Source organism: Fukomys damarensis, unplaced genomic scaffold, assembly GCF_012274545.1.
Source record: "Fukomys damarensis isolate Sample0158 unplaced genomic scaffold, DMR_v1.0_HiC HiC_scaffold_39, whole genome shotgun sequence".
NCBI lineage: Eukaryota > Metazoa > Chordata > Mammalia > Rodentia > Bathyergidae > Fukomys > Fukomys damarensis.
The window spans coordinates 123,418,410-123,428,525 of NW_022900951.1; the positions used below are offsets into that span (position 1 = coordinate 123,418,410).

The 10,116-nt window shown below is 40.1% G+C and overlaps 1 long non-coding RNA gene across 1 annotated transcript in view; it reads right to left on the reverse strand.

Moving 5' to 3' along the window:
* LOC117284740 overlaps window positions 1-10,116 on the reverse strand; it is a 20,827-nt gene that overhangs the window by 1,267 nt on the left and 9,444 nt on the right. The window lies entirely within an intron of this gene.

A 10,116-nucleotide genomic window follows, 5' to 3' on the forward strand; every position in this document is an offset into this window, starting at 1 on the left:
TGTCATATTTCTTGATTCCTCTGTCCCTCCTCAATGGGACCAAAAATAGTGTTTGCAGGAATCAAATACCAGCCTTAACTTGTACATATACCCAAGATCATGTAAGTCATTACAATGTGTTTTTGAGAGTTGCCACTTCACTGCTCTATAAAAAGCTTCCTGGAAAAGTATTAACAGATGGCCTCTTATTCTCTGAGACTGTTAGTAGCACACCAGATGGCAACCCAAATGAGAAGATTCAACTGAAATTCTCCAAACCAAAAGAAATGTGATACTAACTTTTTAATAGGTATATACAGCATTAGAGGTAGCAAAGAAATGATCAACTAAGATAAAAACTCATTTTCTTGCCTTATTTCAGTGTGAAATCCAGTCTTCATTGTCTTACCGGTTTGTCAGATAGTTCCTATAATAAATGCTGGGAATGATTTGCCCAACACAAACAGAAACTTTATTCAAGATGACTGACAGATTTATGAGGTGTAAGGCTAGTCTAAAGAATGAAAATACAATGCAGAGCCCCAGGGACAAGTGCTCTGTGCCACGGACACTCCTTTCTCTCCAGGACCAGTCATTAGTTTGTAACATTTTGCTGTTATTGTTAGAAATATTAGACCTCAGCTCAACTGTGAAGATTTTGACAGGGAGGTAATAACTGTTCTAAGATACTCATCATCCTTCCAGATATATGACTCATCTACGGGTGAACACAGGTCTGGGATGAGTAGGGTTTCCCCTCCAAGTCATTACTGCAATACTAATTCTTTATCAGGCACTTTTGAATTCCAAAGGTATCTTGCCCCATTAGGGTTCAGAAAAGACCAATGAAGCGTGTATGTCTTGGTAGGAAGCTATCTTTTTCCCATCTTAGGCTACATGAGTACATGGGGATGGTTTCATATCAGAGAATCCCCAAATAGAAATGTTTCGAGAAGATCATGGACATCTCCTAGCCTGGCATTACTCCATTTTTGCAAACCACCTTGGATCTTCAAGTATAGACCCAAATGGGCACATTGTACATATGAACTGTGGCGAAGTGGCTGGCAGCGTGGTCTGAAGTATGAACATACAATATTAAAACATGTATATACTTTTTTAATCAGTTGCTTGGGGAAAATGGTGAATTATGGCCTCTCTGACTATACAAGGCTCTAATAGAGAGTTAAACCTGAAAAAATCTTAACCTGGACCACTGCTTTCCTCTCTTTTCAAGTATAGCTCTAATGCAGTCTGGGGTATACACAAAAGTAAAGTGGATGCTACAAAGCTCATCAAATGTATGGGAGCTCATTGCAGTTTTCTTGTGAGCTCTTGAGACAATTAGTTTCAGAAAAAAACTGTATTTAGTCCATTCTCTAATCTTTTTTTTGTTTTGTTTTGGTACTGGGGATCGAACTCTGGTCTTTGTGCTTGCGAGTCAGGCTCTGGAATCACTGAGCTAAATCCCCAGCCCTCCATTCTCTAATCTTGTGGATCCTCCATACCTGTGGAGTCATACCTGTGAGGATCCATTAATTGGAAGAGACAGACATGTTCTAGAGCTCAAGGGAACAGGTACTATCTAAAGAAAGAATGTGTTGATCAAAGAGACTGAATAGCATAGGAGACAGTTCAAAGAAGCACAAGTTGCCATGTGTGTCTAAAGGAGAAGGCTCCTGGATCTAGGTTAATGAGGAAAGAATCTTTGCTTGAAGACAGAGACAGAACACTGAGCTTCCTCCATAGTAGGGTAAAACTTCCTATCCATAGGCCACACACTTCTCTAAGAAATAAATGATTCTGTTTCCCAGGTCTCTGGAAAGTAGACACAAAACCATTCTGGATGCTGGAAAGCAGGAATTCTCACAATAAATTCTTAACCTTCTTGCCTTATACAAGTACAGTATATCACTGTCTGGTGTTTCTGTCAGATTGAGTCTATCCTCACTTGCGGTATCCTGAGACAGTTCAAAACTGGGAACTAGAACCAAGAACTGGAATTCTTAACCTGGGGTCCATAGTCCTTCAGGATAGATCTTTAGAAGTTCAAGGAGCTCCCTTAAATCACACGTATAAAAGTGAGTATATGAACATATGAGTATACAGGAATGTGGAGCAAACCATGTGTTCTCTGAGACCCTTCACGTAGGGTATAACTCAAAAAAGTGAAAAATAATTTCTCTAGAATATGGAGACCTAACCAAGGAGCTGCCCTTGAGAAACCACCCTTACCACCCAACATTGCACATAGATGGCACTTACAGAACTAGGTGGCATTGTTGCACCTCTCCCCCAAATTGCAACAATATAATACCTAAACTATGCTAATCAAAAGTATTCCTACAGTATCTGAAACTTGTCAGGAAACATTTTATCACTTCCCTCAGTTATTTATCAAAAAGACAGCCATTCCCAAAGTCAAATAATTCTCCTTCTATTGGCTAAGAATCCCTCGCCCCACATATAAGATTGTGTTTTCTGTACTGCTAAGTCTTAGAGTAATTGGATCATCCTTCAAGAATTAAAAGAGAGGCCTAGTGCCAAACTAGCTCTGTTCAACACAAAAATGTCTGAGCTTTCTTTACTGTGCAATGCATTAGGACTCAAGAAGCTACATTAATCTCATAATAATTAAATGAAACTACAATTGCCAATTAACAGAATAGGACAATGTATGAATTTGCAAACTACACAGATGTCCTCTCAGACAAAGAAAGCATTTCTGTAAAGTCAAACAGACTGATAATAACATCACATATTTATCATAGTGGTTGATACAGACAAAATCCCACAGAGAAAGCCTTCCTCTTGGTTTCAGGATTGGCTGCCGTCCAAATTTCACAGACTATAAACAATAAAAAAAAAAAAAAAACTTTCCATGGAGAAAAGTTAGGGATAGAACTCACTTGGGGTCCCCAACTTTCTGAGGAAGTGCTCAACCCATAAGTCAAAGCAACATTTTCATCAGCCCAAGGTGGCAGGCAGGATAAACGACCTGGCCGTGAATGCTCATGTTGAGAAGAAACTGTGCAAGAGGCCCTCAGGAAATACTTGTGGAATGCTGACTCCACTCCTATCCCAACAGACCCGGGCTGGAGAGGAAAGCCCCATTGAAGGTGTTACACCACAGTGGGAAGCTAAGCTCCTCCAACTCTGCCTGACTCCAGTGAAACACAATCACTTCATTGTTGACCTGTTGAAACAAGTTTCTGCTTTCACCAGCAGCCTAATTCGAGGTTCGTGCTTGCTGGGCTCTTGAGTTACATAAAGTGAAGGTTGAAGATGGCCCCGAGTCAGGTCCTAGTGCTAAAGCCTAATGCCGCCCTAGTCCAAGAGATTACAATTTTCTCTGTGATTACTGCTGCTCCAGGTGAGCAGATGTCCACATATTTTACACTCTATTTTTCTGAGGTGTTGATGTTTTCCAGCTTTTGAAGATGTAAATTTGTGATGTGTGAAATGGAAAGTACAGTACCAGCTTCTTTGAAAATCTGAAAGAAAAAAATAACCATTAAAAACATTCTTTCTCCTTGAGGTCATTGGGTTGAATCCACCTTGGGCTGGTTGTTACCGAACCACATGACTAAGACCGTAATTTCTAAATATCAAAGTTGCAGAGCATTGAGAAGAGAGAGAAAGTACTGCTGAGTGAAGACAGTGAGAAAAACGAGTTAATCAGACATCTCAGCAGCTGGTTCAGGTGGGGTCCAGCCCCCCAAAAAGGGGTTAATTGTTGCCAGGTGGCTCATAATAATGGTCTCAAAACACTAGAAGCTTGTGAGAATGAAATCTCCTTATTCATTTTCAACTAAAAAATACTGAAGACTGGTCTCGAGTAATGAAGAAGGAGGATTCATCCTCTCCTTCCCAGTGAATCATAGCCAGACCCTGCAGGAGAACCTTTTCTGGGCTCTGGGCTCTGAGACTAAAGTGGAGAGTACAGAGTTGGAGGTGACAATGGGTGACGTGACTCCCAGAATCCATGGAACCGTACAGTTAGGGTTCACAGCAGCCTAAAACATAGAGATCATCCCAGGAAAAGAAGTAGTGCTTGGAAATTTCATGAACATTTTAAAATCCCTAATAGAAGCTTTTCTGTGGGCCTACAGATGCTGGGTAATGCGTAAGACTCCTTCCCACACACTAGCTTCTCTGTACCTCCACCAGAGTTACAGATGGCCACATATTATGGAACAATCATTGAAACCACATATTAAGTTGATACTCGTGCAGAGGCCAAAGGGCTACCAGATATGTAAAGTGACTAACACAGTATAAGAAGTCAACACATGGTGGGTATTGCTACTATGATGTAATTGTTTGAAGCTGACCAAATTTTACCACTGGACTGAGCTCTCTAGAGCAGATACCTCTTAGAATGTCCTACTATTCAGGGCTCAACTTCTGAAATACAGCATCAATGTAGTCAGTGGTCACCAAATGTTTTTCAATGTATGAATGAATGGAAAAGTATGATATAACTATAACATGAAAAGAATGATCTTTCATTCCCTACATTAAATCAATACAGTTGCATTTACCTCTTGTAACTTTAAAAGCCATTCCTTACCAATGCTGCCACTGCTGTATTCTCAAGTCTAGCCTGGACTCTTCAAAAGTTTCCTAACTGGTCTCTCTTCCTTCCACCCATCTCAAGTCCTGTCCTAAGTTATGCATCACTTTGTAGCAAAAGGGATCTATTTAAAATTCATATCTGCTCATCATGTCGACCTCCTCCTTGAAAGATCAAAATGGTTCCACTGTTATTAAGATAAACTCTTTACCACGGTGTGCCAAACTAAAGACGGGTGTAAAGTTTTTGCTATCCCTCCCTTCCCCCCACTTCCTCGTTAAGAAGTGGTATGTAGCTACCCTCACTTTGAGTCTAGGATGGCTTACTGACTTGCTGAACTAATAGAATGAGTCAGATGTGATGTTTGAGGACTTCCAAGGCTAAATCACCTTCTGCTCAGCTTTCTCACAGAACTCTCTCTGGGGCCACCAGCTGTCATGTAAAAAGGTCAAATGTTCTGAGATATCCATACTGAATGATGAAATGCCACATAAAGAGAGAGGGAAAAAACACTGAAGCTTCAGATATGTATGGAAAGAAACCAACTAGAAGGGCCTCCCAGTATGGCTGACCTATCTCTGTCCCTGACCCAGATGACCACAGACAATTCTCCACCCTCTCTGCAATATGAGGGTGTCTCTTGGTATAAAAGGAGGAGACCCATGGGGATGTTGGGGGCTATAAAGGGGTTATTTGGGCTTTGAAAGTAATGTAGGGATGATGGAAGGGGTGAAGGGGCTGGGTTGGTTTATTGTTTGAAAGCTTCTGAGTTCCTCTCTGTCTCTAACCGTTGCTACATGCCTCCCTCTCTTCACATTCATCCTTCAAATGCCTTCCACCATAATTTTCAGATTCTGCACCTGCAAATTTATCTACAGGACAAAAATTTCCAAAATTAATGCACAGTGTGCTTTCCTGGTCATTCTCAGATGTGCACCAAGTTGCAAAAGGTTTGAGTCATGACAGGAATGGTTGTGCACACCTGTAATTCCAACATTCGGGAGGCTGAGGCAGGAAGATCACAAATTCAAGCCCATCCTGGGCAACTTAGCTATTAGCAAGACCCTGTCTCAAAATTTTCAAAAAGGGCTGGGGATGCAGCTCAGTGTGAAGGCCCTAGGTTCAATACCCAGAAAAGAAAAGGAAAAAAAGAATACAACCAGAAAGTAGATCATCCAGATCCAGCCCTCCCCTCACCAGCGTAAGGCTATCTGGATCAGAGGCCAAACACCAAGCCACCCTTCCCAGCTTCCTGACCTACAAAATTGTAAGCAAAATGACATGGCTACTTTAAGTCACTGTTATGCACTCATAGATAACCGCAACTTATGGCTCACAAGATCATGCATGAGCCAGCCCTTCACTCTTTTCTCCAGACTTATTTCATGACACACTTTTCTGGTTTTGCATTCAGCCTCATTGAGCACCCATGATATCGTTTGTCTCAAGGCTTTTCACACACAGTGTCTCACCACTACAGAACCACTACCAGCCTTTTTCATTTAACTAGCTTGCCCTCCAAGTCATCTTAGGAAAGCTCTTAAATCCGCAGACTGTGTCAGATTCTTACAAATATCACTTGCCACACTATCTTGTCGTTGTTAATGTGTCTGATTTCTACATTGGGCTAAAAATTTTTTCCACTACCAAAAAAACTGTCCATCAACCCAACACCCAATATATTGCTTAACACATGTAGATGCTCAATAAATATTGGCTGGTTAGTTGATTTGTTGGATTAATGCCTGTATTGATGCATGATGTGAAAATAGTGAAACAAATGTCAGAATCCAGGATCTAATCTGACCTCAGGAATCCCTTTCTTGTGGACCTATGGAGATAATCAACCTTCTCACAGGAACAGCACTTTAATGTATATAAAAGTCACTATCTCATTTATCGTTTCATTTCCCTTAATTTAGTCTTTTTAGATCTGCTATCTTCCCATGGAAATAATACTTGTAGCTTATTTAAGAGACAGAAGTAATGTCATAGACCTATTACCAGAATAAAGGAAGTTTACAAAAGTGAATATGATTTTTCCCTTACAAGTAGAATATTTTCTAATTGGATGTGGAATATTTCCATCAATATATCCCATAGACATCTCGATTTCAAAGTAGCCTTCACGTATTTTAAAAGTACCTGTGAACTCCACCAGATATCTCTCCATGATAGGATCTGTACAAAGACACATCATCTAATGCTGATGTCTTTGCCATATTTGACTCCTACGAAAAATGGACTTTGAGGATTTGCTTTTCAGGCAAACAGAGTTTGTGACTTCTCCAGGAAGAAGGCATCCTCTTCAAGACACATATACATATGCCTGTGTACAGAGAGTAAAGTACATGGTAGCTTTGATTTTTCATATTTGAGACACTAGATGATTGCATTGAAAGCATTCAAAATGCTAAGCATCTATTGGAAAAGAAAGGAGTGTCCTTTGTATATCAGGAACTGACTTGGTACTACAGGACATTAGTGACCAAAGCAGTGGTGACCTAACTACAGCCTATTTATACAATAAACTAGTCGTTGAGGTTCACTGTCAAATAGCTTCACCATTGTGCATCATTATACATCAATACCTCATATTTGTGTCTAGTGAATTTTCACTGTTCTTGGCTATTGATAAATGAACATTTTAGCCAGTTCATTTCAGCAACACCACCTTCTTTGTCTCTAAATGTGTGCTCATTTTATTTGAGTATTTATTACTTATGCCATTATTATTTCATAAAATATTAGAAAACTAATAAGTAAATTGCTGATTCAAGTGATGCAATGTGTGATATTCAAAAATACAACTGAAACATAGGCATTAGGTATTGAAAGTAGCAAATCTTAAATGATATTCAATTATAAAGGAAAAAAGCCAATGTTTAAAAAATTTTTTGAAACATCAGAAATTTTGATCTAAAATCACATCTAAAATACTTTAAATAAGTGGAGACATTTAAATATTTTAAGCTGAGCCCTGAACTCTCCCATTATAATGTGTAAGTTCACTCTCTAATTTTCACATCTTTCATTTTTGTATGAGAGTGATGAATTTCCTATATCTTATTTAATCCTCATAATTTAAATAAGAACAATAAATTATGCTAAGCCCTTAGGCTAAGCGCTAAGAATTTAAGATGAATCATACGGTCCTGTCCTCTAGGGCACACACACAATGACAGAATTCCCATTCAGTCAGACAGGAAGTCTTAGAGGTGAGCACAAAGATTGTGGGTGCACAGACTCCCCTCCTGGGAGTCTGATTTCTCAGCACAGGAGATGTCTGTAGGGTCTCATGTGATAAGCAGGAAAAGGCAAGGTAAAAGAAGATGAGAAGAGTATTCTAGGGGCAAAGAAGATCATGCATGGCCAAAGCATGTGACAGCATGATGTCTACTAGAACATGAACTTTGAGATGGGGAGGGATAGGAAATGAGACTGGAAGAAACAAGGCAGGATTGGTGGCAAAGGCTAAACTCTGAATGACCATAGTTCCTAATCAGATGACCCTCTGCTATTATTATAAAAAGAGCCTCTTCTCCTCTCCTCTTCTCTTCTTTTCTTCTCTTCTCTTTCCCCTTCCTTTCTATTCCCTTTGATTCCTTCTTATGCCCTCCCCTCTTCTTCCCCTTCTCTTTCCCTTCCCCTTCCTCTTCCCCTTCCTTCCTTTCCAAGGCCTAATGCACACTAGGAAAGCACTCTACCACTGATCCATACCTCCAGCCCAAAAGGGCCTGAATTTTAAAAACATTAATCAAATACCAGAAAGGAAGCTACTGATGTAGCCTGATGAAAAGGACTAAGTTTCTGAACTAAGGTAATAACAGAAATGGATGGGTACAAAAATCACTGGAAGGAAAAACTGTCAGGATTCAATGACTGATTGGTTACTGTGATGAACAAGACAGAGGAATCATAAGTAGGACTCAGGTTTCTGTTACATGCTCATTGTCATTCACTAAAATAAGGGCTGAGAAGTGCTCATTGTATGTTGTGACAGTCATTGAAAGTGGAGGGGAGTGTAGTAATACAAGAAGATAACAGCTGAGAAGCTCAAGAGAAACTAATTCAGCTCCTGAAGAATAGTACCCAGTCCAGGGGAAGATAAACAGGCAGCAGATGCCAGAGAAGACCCATTTGTACCCCAAATTCCAAAACTCTTGTGGCTAAGACTGAGCAGAATAAGAAATTCAAAGAGATTTCAGGCTTTCATTTCTTTGGATTTAGGAATTCTACACTTTGGACTTATACTCACAAGAAGAAGAGATTTCAGTTTTGAATTTCTAACTTTTTTAGGCCTTACCTTCTAAAAACAAGGAGATTTAATTTTGAGCTTTCCTTTCTTTCCACGAATCAGATTATTGGGTGAGGGTTATGTTCAAATCTGAGATATCTCAGTGCTGCCCATATGTCATTGTTGGAGAATCTTTAATTTGTTGTTCAATCCCACCACAGAATCGCTGAAGCCCTCCACCAGACAAGACAGATGAATACAAGTTGGGATGAAAACAAGGGATTTGATTGTCAGCCTTGCATGCAGGCCAGTGTTGAATTACAGTTAATTAGCCTATTGTTCTGACCCATTACAGAGCCTTCTAAAGCAAAAATCTATATTGCCTCCCAGGAGCCCTAGGAAGTGACCAAAAGGAGTAATGGTTGGTGAAATGAGTAATGGGAGAGTGACAGCTCAGAACGGTGCTGAGAGACTGCTGATCTGCCTCCCCTGCCCAAGGAAGACAGCCGTACCCCAGATGGCCTCGGCCATAGTCCAATATTGTGTAAAGAATAAAGAGCCAGGAAACACTTGGAGAGAACAGGAAGGAGGCTGGGTAATTTAGTTGATCAGTCTGTTTAGAAGATAGAAAGGTGTTGGGGAATCATGAAGAAGTAAGAAGGAGCAAATCCCCAACCCCATTTAGCCCTCATGCTTAAACTATGGTCTCCAATTCTCTCAGGGATAATGGTGATATTTTAACTCCATCCGACTGACTCCTACATCTGCCTTCCATTTGAGTTAGAACTCAGGAAGAGGAGAAGAGAAGACAGGAGAGCAAGGAAAAGAAGGGGAGAGGAGGGGAGGAGAGGGGCGGTGTTAGCAATTAACCCCTAAAACTCCAACACATTCCAATATAACTGAAAAGTTTCCAAATTCTTCAAATTTCTAAATTCATCATTTCCTTGGAAATCTAAGTAAAATGACTCAAGCTGATAATTCAAACAGTAAGGGAAGTAGATTCATCATCAATATTTTCAAGGATTCCCAGAAGGGCTTGAACCTTCCTAATACCTCCCATTCTGAACTTCTTATTCCCACTTAACTCCCCTTTACACACATAATTTTTGTTATCCTCTCTTCTCCTACTTTGTCCTGTTTTTAACAGTCCCTCTGTCATTCCTTCCTGCAAACACCCCTGACCCAGATTATTCTATATAACAAACTTTTCCCTAGTGCCAGGGATTTAGCTTGGTGGTTCCAGTGCCTATCTTGCAAGCACAAGGACCCAAGTTCAATCCCCAGTACCAAAACAAAAAACAAACCAAAAAAAAAAAAAAAAAAA